Here is a 14,362-nt window from a genome sequence, read left to right as displayed (position 1 = left end):
TGAGTAGAAGTCAGAAGTAGGAAGAAAAATAAGTAATGGAGTAAAGTATAGATACCTAAAAAGTGCACTTAAGTACAGTAACAAAGTATTTGTACTTCGTTAGTTGACACCTCTGCAGATTAGCAGCAGTAAATATAAACCTACGTGCTGGAACATTAACATGCTCATTTATTAATTTCTTTTTAGTAAAAAACAAACAAAAAAATTTAAACTACAAAAAAAATATAAAACACTTCGTAATTTCATCATTTTAGTATTTTCAAGGATTGGACAAGAAAAAAAGTTGTTATTATGTAAATAATATAAATCCACACAATAGAGGCTTATTAAAAAGGATAAAAACTTTTCCTATCCTTGTTTTGTCAAAAAATGAAAATCAGTAGTCCAAGTAGACGATGCAACCTTTATTAATACTCCTAAAATACTCAATATACAAAATTTTTACACAATAGTCTTTGCATTTACTGGGAGAGATGCCGGGTACACCCAAAAAAGGTCGTAAGTCAATCATAATATCTCCGAGAGTCAAATTAACCCACCATTTATGTCTTTAGACCTTTAGAGGTGCATTGGCAGGAGTATCCAGAGAGAAACCACACAAGTGGAGGAACAAACTCCATGTAGAGAAAGCCCAGGCTCGGAGTCTAACCCTATACAATCTTGGTAAAAGGTGATAATTTGAAGTTTCTTCTAACAAACCAAACCAAAAAAAGAACTGAAAAAGCAGGCACATTCCAGATTCCAAGAACAAAACCTAATTTCCTGAAATTCCCAGCATCAAACCGCTGAAATCAATCTAACCCTAGAAGATCACTGATGAAAACAATTTTCTTACACAGAACATTTATCAAGAACATCTAAATCCAGTTGTAAGTGTTTAGCATGTAGCGATCACCTCTATCAGGTCACTGAAACACAACTCCTTGTTTGACAACTCTGACTGCAGTGAAATCCCATGTGTAATCAGAAAAGCTATGCAATCTTTAGCCGCAAAGAAAAGTTGGCCAGGTTCCTGCGCAACTGAAAAGGGTGGAAAAGAAAAGGTTTGCTTCTATCATTTTCTAGTTCTAGAAAAGGCTTAGTATTCTTGCTTGATTTTCTAAATGACAATTTCCTATTAATACATTTTTTTGCTTAAATTGCATTTAGCAAACCAGTTCTTTATTTGAACATTTTAACCATCAGTGATAAAGTTTCTGGAGGAAAAAATATCATGAAAATAGTATTTAGACAGCTTTAAATATAGGTTGAATGCCAAACCAGTCTCTGACTGGTAATCTGTGAAACCGGGCATATGCCCAGTGGGCCGGTCCTAATTTCAGCGTGCGAGGCCCGGCCCTCCTTAGATCAAACCGGCCCCAACACTTTACTCTCCGGGTGAAGCATCTATCTGTGACAGTAATTAACTCAAGGAGCTCAAGAGGTAATACAATGTTAACTACTTAAATGATGCATGCAGTATATATAGCCCTTCCTTGTCATGCAAATCCTGCACATCCAGATTTTCTGATATAGATCCAGTTTTTCAGGCCCAATACCTTCACAACCACAGAAGATACAATTGCTGAGAATTAAAGCTTGTTGAATTCTCTGTAAGAAAAAGATGGAGAGAGCAAGTAAAAAGTTGGTAGTTTCATTCATATATTTCTTCAAACCGAAAAATCGTTGCAACAAACTCAATTATAATAAAACTAAAATGCTTTCTTTAAACCAAATTTGTCAATATATTTGGCAAAGTTATGTTAGAATATTTTGCAAAAAAATATGTTGCGGTGTATGATGGGGTTTTGCATCTAAAGACTAACATTTCCCATCTTAGGTGCATTGTTGCCAGGTTGGGATGTTTCCCAATCAGGCAGTTTAGGATGGCCGTCCATGGTTAAAAAATTTTTTTCTTTACATTTATGGCCCAAAAGATCAATAGACTTTGGTTCAAATTGGGATATTGGTGTATAAATTTCGTATATACAGGTGGCTAGCAACATTTTTTGGGCTGGAAAACGTGAGTCAGTGACATCTGGCAACCTGCTTATGTGGTGAGTGGCGCTAGTCCATGGCAATACGGATGATCCCTAAGTGGGCCGGTGTAGATGGAAAAATGCCAGGGCCGAAAATCGTTCCCAGTCCGAGCCTGCGCCAAAATACGAAACTAAAACTACTATTCTATAGAAACGTACAAACAAAATGATGCACTGAGCTTCACAAACTGGGATTTAAAGAATCTGCATTTAGTTAAATAAACTCAATATTTTATTTTTCAAGTCAAAGGGGTTTAATAAAAGAAACAATGGTGATAGAGGCTAATTCAGATGAATGAAAAAGAGTGAAAATGATGAATTAAAAATAAAAACAAAGACAAATTTAACATACGCTGTAAATGAATTACCCCATTGCGGGACAATAAAGGGATGTTCTATTCTATTTTCTATTCTAAATGGACCCAAAAGCTTTCTATAGCAACATTTTAAAATCAGAATATGTATTAGAAACAGAAAGAAAATGGACTTTTGTAATAAAAACTGTGTAGGAACCCTAGAGATCCATGAGAAGCGACGTGGGTGAATGTTGGAGTTGCTCTTGGAGTTATGTGCATGTGGGCGCACCGGTGTGTATGTGTATCCTTCAGGGAGGTTTTCACGGTCTAAAAGTCCAGCTAATGACTGTAACAAGGGCTGATGATGAGAAAGAGATTACACTGTTGCACTCCTTCAACCCTCTGATTTAGTTTTATTAATTTCTTTCCACTTGACCTCCCCTCTCTAATGAAATCCCTTCCCCTTTTTTTCTTTCTTTCCCATCTTCCTTGCCTTGTAACTCTATGATATTTCTCATCTTTTAGGGATTATTTTTCTTCCTGTTGCAGTAACTGTCCATGTTGATGCCTGAGTGGATCAACTTGTTCCTTTTGGAGATAAGATTGTTACTACAAGTCTTTCTCCCTCTGTTTGCCCTAACCCAGACACACAGGGTTGCTTACGGGAAACACTTTTTTTTCACATAAAAAAAGATGCTCAACGTGTCGTCCACTTCTTAGAAGATGACTCAGATTTGTGCCGCCATTGAAGGACAAGTCATTAGTTTGGTTTAATTGGATGCATGTGTCAGCTTCTAGATCCAGCTTTTTTTGTCCAATTTCAGGAACTTATAATAAATGTCAACAAGAGTGTGTTTAGCTGAAAACTAGTTATTTCTTAATCTTCCAACATTTCTAATAAAAAAAAGCTAAATTGCTATTAGCCAACACTGCACACCCAAGCAAGAGAAATGGTTTGCCTTCTTGCACATCGTATAAAAGAAAAACAACATTTGCTGTGACGAGAGCTTAAATCTTTACTGGACCTATAGTTATTTAAGGGAGTATTGGGGCTTGGACTATTTTTCTAAGCTGTGGCAAGCAGTGATTCTACACTTGAGACCATTAATTCACCAAGACAAACAGTGAAAATTTATAGGTAGACTAGAGCATGTCTCTTTTTTTTACCGGCCTCTGCTCGGTTTAATGTTTACACCATGTAAAAGGTCAGTGTTGATAAAATGTCTTCTCTCAAAGCCAAATGACATATTCATGCACGGGATTAAACCTGCATGAATCATTAAGTGGAAAAACTGGAAAAAGGAAAAAAACATTAAATATTGCGATTTATCCAGATTTTCTGATATAGATCCAGTTTTTCCAGCCCAATACCTTCACAACCGCAGAAGAAACAATTGCTGTGAATTAAAGCTTGTTGAATTCTCTGTAAGAACCTCTGAAGATGGAGAGAGCCAGTAAAAAGTTGGTTTTACTTTCAGAGAAGGTAGAACAAAACACAACTTATAGGAGAAGAGATTTTCAGAAAAAGGAGGAGAGAAGTATAATACTTTGTATAACTTAGAAGACGTATCATACAAATATTCATATTATCTCACTGCCTCTGCCAGTCAATCTTCAAACTATCCATCACATAGCGGATCCAGGATTTCGGCACCTTAAATAAGGGTGGAATTTCCAACCCAAAAAATAAACATTTCTGCTTTCCCTACCTAACAAAGCCTATCCAAATCCTGACTAACAGCACAAATCTTCTCTGAAATGCTGCAGGAAAAAAAACAAACAACTGCCTTGAGGTCGTATCGAGACTAAGCAGCGAAACCCCCCCTGAAGGGCCGCTAGAACAGAATTATGTCATTGTTCTTCTGGCTGGGACAGCAAGAAAAAACTTCTGCCTTTGGTTGAGGATGTAACAGTCAGACAGATTTAAAATGGCCAAAAAACAAACAAAGAAACAAAAACAGAAAAATCTCTGAATAATAGTTTTCTGGAGAACACTTAAAGATTAGATTAGAATAGATTAGATTAGATTAGATTAGAGAGGATTCTTCAGACAAATTATACCAAGATAAATTTGTCTGGCTCAGCTGGAGTTTTGGGTTATACACCCAAAAACACCCAACAATAAAAAAATAAAGGTGACGGTATCAGAGCATGTTAGCGGAGCGTGGGGCGAGAGGGGGAACAGAACGGAAGAAATATGGTGGAACGCAGAGCGGTTTTCAATTCAAAGGCCGGAGCGAGGATTCCGCTCCGCTCCAGTTCGCTCCGATGCGCTCACAATGTGAATTAAAAATGTCTGACTATAAAATTTGTAAAATAACTTTTGTTTGATTTAGGTCTAGTAAAATAAATGACTAATTAAGTAGGAAACCCGGGGCAACATGAATGGAGCAAGGTGTTACATTCACAGCTGGGATAATTTAACACCCAGCTAAATAAGACAAAACAAATGTATCGGTCACATTTAATCACACGCTGTGTCTCAGGGCCCTGGCATAATTACATGAAGGAAAAATGTTAGAAAATGCCTTTTCCTGAAAAGCGATTTCGCTGGAGCGGCAGGAAAATCAAGGGATACGCTAAGCGGATTTTGAGCAGAGAGTCCTGCTGCAACTTTGAGTGGTGGAGCGAATGAGCGAACATCATCGTGAGCGGGAATTGCGTGGCGCTCCCCTCCGTTCACATGCTCTGGACTAGAGGTGGTCAACCCCAGTCCTTGAGGGCCGGTTTCCTGCAGCATTTAGATTCATCCTTGGTCCAACACACCTGATCAATCAAATGATTTAATTATCTCCCCAATATGCAATCATTTTTTCCAGATACATTTTAATTATCTATCTACTTGATTCAGGTGTGTTAAGTCAAGGACATATCTAAAAGTTGCAGGATAGAGGCTCTCCAGGACTGGAGTTGGGCACCCCTGCTCTGGACAGTATTAGGAGGCTGCAAGAGGTCACGTCTGGAGGGAGGGATGGATCTTAGGCTACGTTCACACTGCAGGAATTGATTCTCAATTCCAATTTTTTTTTAGACATCCGATTTTTTTGCATTGCCGTTCATATTTCCAACTATATTCGACTTGTATGTGATCTCCTGTGTGAACTGCAGTCATACAACACAAGTGTCCCGCATGCGCAGTAGAGGACGCAATGACATCACAGGCAAGCGTGCTCTATGTATACGGAAGTACACATGGATGGTAATGCCGGCACGCATCTAGCTGTCTTTTCTAACCATAAAAACTCAATCTTTTCAATATGTTTAAACATAAATACTGCATCATCATCTGCCATGGTTGTTGTTTTTCTTGCCGCTTCTGCGTAGCAAGACACAGAATAGTGACCACTGTCGGGTATTAATGATGTTCAGGTCGGATTTATCCGACCTGGCCGTTCACACACAGGTCGCATATGAAAAGATCAGATTCATATCGGATTCAGGACCACATAGCCAAGTGGCCTGGGTCGGATTGGAAAAAAATTGGATCTAAGTTGTTCAGACTGGCATGAAAAGATCAGATCCAGGTCGCGAGTGGGCAAAAAAAATCGGATTTGGGTCACTTCAGGCTCCAGTGTGAACGTAGCCTTATAGAGTTTGTTGAACCAGATGTAAATACATAGTTTGTTGGTAATAGACAAAAAAAGCCCTCTTGAAACCAATGGCACAATACAACAGAAAGTATAGAGCTGAGAAAGTAAAAGCATGGTGTAAGGCTGAAGCCAAAAGGGAGGGAGTACATGTCAATGTGCAACCTTCCCAGTATCTCTTTGGGACCAATTTTCCTCTAGCTTCATATGTTCCCCATTGTTTTTCGGTGTTGCACTGACACAAAGAGAGCACAGTAGGTCAACGCGGATCATCTGCGTATAATCAGGACACTTCCCAAGAAAAACTGCTGACAGTAGAGTCTGGGCAGAGACACTCTGTCTATTGTGAGGGGTGCGATGAAAGCTACCACCGGCTGAAGTATTGGGGAGGTTCCCACATGCATGAGAAGATCTGAGATTTCTCTGCAGAAGAAAAAGGAGTGTAAGAAGGCCCTAGTTTCTTTCTGGTGACTCTTCCAAAATACACTCCCTGTTTAGGTGGATATGGTTGAAGGATTTATTGTCAATGAAGAGCCTCTTTTAATATGAGGGGGGGAAAGTTTCTCTTTTAAGGCCATACATGTTTGTGTGTTCATGCAGGTAAGAGTGACCATTAAGTTCTGACAGTGTTGGTAGGGAGTATTTGATCTATTATGGGAAACAGTCTTGCCAAAGTTAGCAGGGAGATAAAGTCCATTACTATCACAGCCCTCAGCTAAAACCAGATTAGAAGTAAACTGTTGGCTCCATTAGTGAGGAAGCACAAGGTCGGGGGATGAAGCCAGAAACATAGAGAGAAACTCATTTCTATTAGCCTTTTTTTATATAAAGCATGAATTACTTTCATATTGTCTGCAAAAAAAGCTAAGAGAAAATGAGTTGCTAATCTAGAGAAATTTCAGGAAAACCTACAATATTTTTTCTCATCTGAATTTGGGTCCCAGTAGCCGCTGTTTTCTTTGGATGAAACATCTTAAAAACTGTGTGTAGCCTTGGTGTGTTGGCTTTTTCTGCCAGCACAGCGCAGAAGCATCCAAATAATACAGACTTACATCATCTCATTCAGCTTTTAAACCCATGTAAACAGTTTAAAATATATGCAGTCTCCTTAAGCCTGCAGATGGAGTGTTCTGGTGTTCAAACTGAAATATCACAACGCTATTCTGCAAGAAATAAGCTGTCTTATCTGCATTTTTATTATCTTAACAAGTCTAGGAGCTATGGTCTGCTACTCTCTTGGCTGTGACTGTACGTCTATTTTAACCAAACATTTTTGATTGTTTGATAGCCTTACAGCCTCTAAGTCCACTATACTGACAATGGGACAGTGTAGCTTTCTGTAGACCTATTTTATGATTTGATTATGAACTTATCTGTAACAAGCTTAAGTTATATTGTTATACTAACTACATGTAGCTTATTAACCACCTTGTACCAGAGCAAAGCTGAAACAATGCGAAAAGAGGCATAATAGCAGCAAACATATAATTATACTCTTTAAAATCATCTGTTTCAAACTCAAGCTGAAAGTAGCTGATAAATATTATTTAGTGTCCTCTTGTCAGCATTATACCTGGCAAATCAAACTAGTAGCAGTCACCAGTGTCCATAACTTAGCCTATTTATTTATTTTTCAATTTTTGAGATTATTCTATGAGAGATTCTATGAGATTATTTTTTAATCTCATAGAGCTCAAGCGTTTGTTTAGCAAATGGTTTGAAGAAACTTTTCACCATTTAGTTTATGGTAAACCTTGTTTTTCATAAGTTTATGTATCTTGCACCTCCTTTGCTAAAAAGGTTCTTTTTTCTTTTATGTAAACTAATAAAAATTTTAATCCCTGTCTATGCGATTTCTATTTAAAGCACTGTTAGCTTCTTTCAGCTAGTTCTGCTAATGCACGTAATGCATTATATTATTGCCATATGTCTCTTTTAATATAAATAAGCAGGATATAAAGGCGGATATAAGAATAAATATGAAGAAATATGAAGCTTTGAGCTAGGTTAGCTCAAAGCTAACATGGACAGCTACGTCCCTGTTTCATATTTTCAGTGTATTGGAGATTCTACTAAAATAATATTTTTGAAAGATTCTTTTCAGAAAAAGCATTTTTTTTTCTTCTGAATTTTTTAGAGGCTATTTAGAGTGCAAAATATCAGGTCTATGCTCCAGAACTGGTCTTTTTAGATTCTTCATTCTTAGAAACTAATACTTTTTTTCTCCTTTTTTGTTGTTGTTGAGGTGTTACGTCTTTTGACACACAGGCTTAAATGATCATAGAGAGCCCCAAATATTTTTAAATTTATTTGTTGTGGTTTTAAGGTTTCTACTGCATGATTTTTAAAAAATTAAATTGTTTTACTGAGAAGTTTTAATAAATTGCTGTCCAAAAATATGTTATATAGACAATATCTTATTGAAAAAGGGAGAACATTTTGTAAAAAGGGAAAACCCTACGTAGCTGTAAATTAAAAATGTTAAAAGATAGGGAAAAAAGGAAAGGTCAAGGACGCACAGAGGGGATTTTTTTCAGTAAATGTCACTGAATATTTTTTTTATTAAAATGTAAGCATCAGGGCATTTTAGTAGTTTACTTTTTTATTTAAAGATTATTTCTCTGCATCCTTTTAATAAGGCGCCATATCACTGTTGATCTGGCTGCAAAAATATAGAGAAGTGTTGATCTGTATTGTGGACAGATCAGTGTTGATCTGTATTGAGCAGAATCTACGTAATTGACCACTTTAAGTTAATCAATCAACACTAAAAATGCAACAACAACAACAAAAAAACAGGTAGACTAAAGCAAAAAAAAAAAAAAGAGAAAAAAAAAAAAGAAAAAGGCTGTCAATATTAGACACTGATCAATTAATTGGCAGGCCAATCTATAAGGCCAATTTCAGCAACTGGCTCATTAATCGATATCAACCAAAACCTGGCATAGATAAAAATTCTGTTTTTGCTTAAAAACAGCTAAATGAAGGGAAAATGTGAGTGAATTTGTAAGCCAGTACTGGTTTATAGGCATCCAGAGACAGAACTGAGCTTTTAAATACTGTCATGACCTGGTAGCTTGCCTTTGAAAAACCCATAAGGTTTGACTTAAAACTTCTCTCTCTGCTGAGTTCATCTGACAGAGTTTGCCAATCTTGACCCATCTCCTAAAGTTGCAAAACAGTCTTTTTGCATTTCATTGTGAAATTAGCTCATCAGAGACTTAATAGAAACAACTCTGTGACATGACAACAGTCCACCCTTTTTAAGACCTTATTTTTTTGTGTATTTGGGGAATTAGTTCTGTTAGGTTTAATTAACCACTCACAATTACAAAGATTAAAAACAAAAAAATGTAATCTTAAAAGCGATCCAAAATCTGCGTTGGAATTATATTATAGTTTTTTTTGTGTTTGTTTTTTTGTTTTTGTAAATGATGCCACTCAAAATTAAATTATATTTTAGATTTTTTTTAAACTGAATATTTCCAAAGTTTCTAAAGTTCCACCCAGTAGTGATTTGAACAATATGATTATTCTCATGACTTGGCCTTTTTCCCCCCCTCTAAGTCCTAAGCTATTAGTCTCCCACCCCTGTTTCAAATCCAAAAAGAGGTTATAAAATCCCACAAGGCAAAAACAAAACTCCCCAACCACTTGGTGGACACGAGAAATGATGTAACTCTGTATCGTGAGGTTTAACAAGATGAGATATTTCTCTGGTCAAAAGTCAAAAGAAGAGGAGTGAGTGAGAGTGTCTGCAAATGTTCTTTGCAATGGGTCCTATAACAGGGTCCTATAGGGTCACGCAAAGTTAGACAAAGCTAAAGTTTCCACATTTAACCGTCTCTGTCTAAGATATGAAATATCATATGTGCTGCTGCCATCAACACCTTTGTTTATAGATGTTCGAGATCGGCATGTTTTTCAGTGTAGTCCTGTTTCTCTGACTGTGACTGGCTGAATGCGCTTTATTCATCCTCTGACATGGGAGTTGGCTCACCTTTTACAGTTGCTTTTTGTATCTCTGCTTCTGTTTTCTAGAACCCCAGTCGGCCTCAGCAGATGGCCGCTCACACTGAGCCTTGTTCTGCTGGAGGTTTCTTCCTGTTAAAAGGGAGTTTTTCCTCTCCACTGTCGCTACAAGCATGCTTAGTGTGAGGGATTGAATCCGAGTCAATGAGTCGATGCAATCAACTGGTTTTCCTTAGATAGAAAACTTTGAATCAGTTTGACGGTATGATCTGGTGAATTGTAAAGTGCCTTGAGATGACATGTGTTATGAATTGGCGCTATAGAAATAAACTGAACTGAATTGTATTAAGATGTGTGGGGGCTGCAGAGATGTTAGCTGTTCTTTTCCTGACCCAAGACCTGTAAAATTCCTGGATGGAGCGAAGGTGAGATCTGATGATCCTCCTGGCAGACCTGAGTTTATAGATAAGCCAAAACACACAGAATAAATAGAGGAATAGCAGAATAGAAGATGATAAGCAGGGCCTGTGGTGGGTTTTTGATTTTCCACATTAAGCCTTTTTTCTAGCAGTGCCTAAAAACCTTCCGTGTTCCAAAACTTTGTTGTTTTATAAGGATGTGAAGAAAAACTGCACTGCTAAGGAACCTTTATATGGTAATGTAGCTCACCAAGAAATTCACCCTGGAAGAATATCTTAAACACGTCAATGCAAGGTGAAAGCAGATTAAATTTACCTTTAATAAACCCTAAACAGAGTTGAGTTTCAGTCAAAAAGGCTAAATCGTGAAACATCTTTTCTAGGTTATTATTCATCTTTGCTTTGATCATTTCTGCCTGATTGTGACGTGCTTTTGTTTCCTTTGGCAGCTCACACATTTCTGCAGCATTTCGCTAAGGATCTAGAGAAACCCTGGTCATTCCATTTGACGGCATTATTTCTCTACAGGCATATCAAACATCAACCTCAGATTTTTTTTCCCATGTTAGATCTCATATTTTTAGGCATTTGGAAAAAAAAGAAAAAGCACAATTCCTCTCTGAAGAACCCTTTATAAAATAAACAAAATTATTTCTGTTGTGCATTAACTTCCAAGAATATTTCTTTTAGATGTTGCTTTAAGCCAAAAACAATGAAAGCACTAGAAAAAGACATGCATTGCAATGTCAGAACCTCATGTGAAATCCTTTATACATCTTTTTGTACTGCAGATAGACTCCAGAATGTCAGCTTTAGGGAATCATCATCCCTGCTACAGGCAAAAGGCACAGATTTAAGTGATCTACCTGAAAGCACATTATTTCTGTATTCTCCGCCAGAAGGCATGGGGTCTCTCATATCTGTCCGTTCTGGTTTGACTGACTGGGCTCCAGAGAGAGCCGATCATGATGCCGACTCTCTCAGGAAGCGGCAAACAATGCTGCACTGTTCCTCCCTCGGTGTGTGTATGTGCGTGCATGCGCGCATGTATTACGTGTGTGGCCTGTTCTAGGTGTGTATGTCTAGTTTGTGTGTGCGGGCTTGGCTTTTGCAGGACACCGAACCTTGAAAAGAATATCTCAGAGGGCCACTTGGAAAGCTGGCCCCAATTTTTTGTGTTTCTACGTCTGTGTGTTTGCCTGAGTGTGTAGAGTTCCTTGGCAGCGCAGAGGTCTCATTTGAGAGGATTAGGAAGAGGAGAAGCAGCCACGTAACTAAAATCCAACAAGGCAGAGTTCTGGAACGAGTACGTGTGTCTTTTGGAGGAGAAACAGCAAGAACAGGGAAGGAGAGAGTTTGCTTTTGGGGACAATGCTTTCTATTCTCTGTGATAAAACAAATAAGGCAGGGAGCAGAGAGCAAAACAACAGCCGAGCCCTCGCTGGCCATTTCTCGGCCCATAAAGCAAACAAGGATGCGGGAGCAAACAAAAGCGCAAAAGAATCATCAAAAAACCCCATTGAGGAACACGGTGGAACCCGCTTTGTCATGTTGTGTAACTCGGCCTGCAGCCACAAAGTGTCTCAAGCTGAAAAGAATCTACCAGAAAAACGAAAACATCCATAAGGTGAAACTAAAACTGATGCTCGGCTTGAAATGCGCCTGCAGGCCGTGACATCAACGCAGAAAAATGGGAGAAAACACAGTGATACGGCGATAAAAAAGTATTTTTTTGAGTTTTTACGGCACTCGTGGCTCGTTTTATGAATAGTAGGCTGACAGGATAAGAGAGACATGCAGGAAAGGACCACAGGCTGGATTCAAACCCGGGTCGCCTGCATCAAGGAATTAGGCCTCAACACATGGGTCGTTTGCGCTAACCACTACTACAAAAGCACGCCCATAAAAAAAAAGTACTTTAATCAGACTGAAATACCTCAACAAGTATTATTGTGTTGTGTAAATAAATAAATACTGTGCTGCACTGTAAGCTTGTGGATTAGCAATGTGGAATCTGAATAATGCCGCCGTCAATTCAAAACAAGCTATGCTTTTAAAACCTTAGAAGATCTGACCCATTTCGATCCCTTAATCAAAGGTTACATACAGCTTCCCATCCAGTATTGGTTTATAAAGATAAATGTGGGTATTTGATTCAGGAACTGCTTAAGTAAAAAACCCCTTGAACCCTCAGATGATACAAACTCTGTGGTTTTCAGTCCGGAAAGAAAAGGTAACTTTAACTCTGAGTCAGTGACTCAAAAGTAACCCACAGATTCAGTTACGGTGATAATTAATTCGGAGAACATAATCTTCCAACTGGCAGGTTTTCTTCCCCCTTAAACTCAATAGTTTCTCTCATACTCCTCACATTCTGCTGAGCCTGAGAAACGCTCATTCATTTCCAGTATAACCAGAACATTTTATATGTTTAAGGCTCTTAAACTAACATTATTTTGGAGTATGGTTCTGTAACGTTGTCACTAATTGTTCCCTTACCTTTAGTGCACAGATAAAGAGTTTATAGAAAATTAAATAAATTCTTAAAGCAATGGAAAGCCTGAAAACGAGACAGACGAACCTCCTCGTTTTAGCTGATTTTATTAAATCATCAAACTCAAAGTTACTCTTGCACATTATTCACACTTTGTTTCAGCATTGTCTGCTTTAAAGCAGTTTACTAATAAAGTTTTTATGGTTTGACAATGTCTGGTTGGGTGTCCCAGCGGTGGCAATCCCCATGACCATCTAAAACTAATCAGTTCATTCTGAGTAAAAGGAAAAATGACATAGTCCAAGAGTAAAGCATACAAAGATGGACGTTTTTTTAAAGAGAAAACAGCAACACATGTAACAACATTCAATATCCTCTGATACAATTCTGTTTCCAATGGATATGAATGCTTTTTATTTTAAACTGGTTAAAATAACTAAAATCAATGTGAAAAAAGGGGGTGGACTAGCTGTAAGAATAGCACCGCTTTGACAATTCTGTTTCGGTTTTAAAAAACGAAAGCAATACGTGATCTTTTCAGACAGTTCAGGTGGCATCACATTAAAATATTTAAATTATAGTGGCTGTTACACGTCTGTGTTCATTCTCAGTCGTCTGGGTCGTGGCAGCCACAAAACAGATTTAAATAGGAGGCAACTGGACTTTAGTTCAGCTTTCTTAAAATGTTTTGTCACATACCCAATAGTCTTTGTCTCCAGGAGACTGGACACCAAAGAGTCTATTCAACAGAAGTGACGTACAGATTCCTGGATATGTGTGGAAATATTTCTTAGAAAATCTAAACCTAAGTCCGGTTGCCTGGTTATTAGCAATTGAGCAACTTTATTAGCAACTCTGATTCGTGCATAAAATGTGGGTTTGTTAAAATAAAAATTCCAAAATATTTTTTTTTTAACCTGGCATAAACCAGATCGAAAAATGTAGTTCAATTTTAATTCTACACAGTATGCATCTGTAAAGTCTCATGTAGAACATGTTCGCAAAGGGGAGGGACATTCAGTACAATTCCTCGAGCTGATTGGTTACCTGCCTCCAGTGTAGGGGTGAGTAGTCGCATGGATGTTGCGATATCATATGTGTCATGATACTTGGGTAACAGTACGATACTGTCAATTATAAGTTTAGATTAAAAAAAACAAGTGTTGTATATGTTCATCAGAGGATATTGATAATTTACTTATTTTGGTATCCATGTTTTTGGGCTTTGAGTCAGTCGATGTCTTTTACTGCTACAGATATGGTGCTGCGCCTCACAGCAAAAGGGCTCCACAGCACATTTTTTCAGTCTGGTCCACATTTCTGTTCTCCTTGCTGCCCTGTGGGAAGTTTCTTCCCCTCTGTCATAAGACTGCCAAACTGTGTAAAAAAAACTCTAAATCATGTCACAGACTCTGCTTCGCACTGATAACACCACACCAAAATAGCATATATATTAATGCTCTGAACTTCCATATCAATGTGTTTTTTGCACAATGTTTTTTCATCCACACTGTTTACATTTGATCACTGCTGCACTTTATAGAATGGAAATGAACAAACAGAACAAAATTTTGTT

At 37.9% G+C, this 14,362-nt stretch overlaps 1 protein-coding gene across 2 annotated transcripts in view; it reads right to left on the bottom strand.

Moving 5' to 3' along the window:
- Window positions 1-14,362, bottom strand: part of LOC107101000 (tumor necrosis factor ligand superfamily member 10-like) — a 95,213-nt gene that overhangs the window by 47,308 nt on the left and 33,543 nt on the right. The gene's annotated exons all lie outside the window — the stretch shown is intronic.

Source organism: Cyprinodon variegatus, unplaced genomic scaffold (genome assembly GCF_000732505.1).
Source record: "Cyprinodon variegatus isolate N-32 unplaced genomic scaffold, C_variegatus-1.0 Scaffold1043, whole genome shotgun sequence".
Taxonomy (NCBI): Eukaryota; Metazoa; Chordata; class Actinopteri; order Cyprinodontiformes; family Cyprinodontidae; genus Cyprinodon; species Cyprinodon variegatus.
Note: the sequence above shows the minus strand (reverse complement) of the source record. Positions and strands in the feature narration are given on the sequence as shown.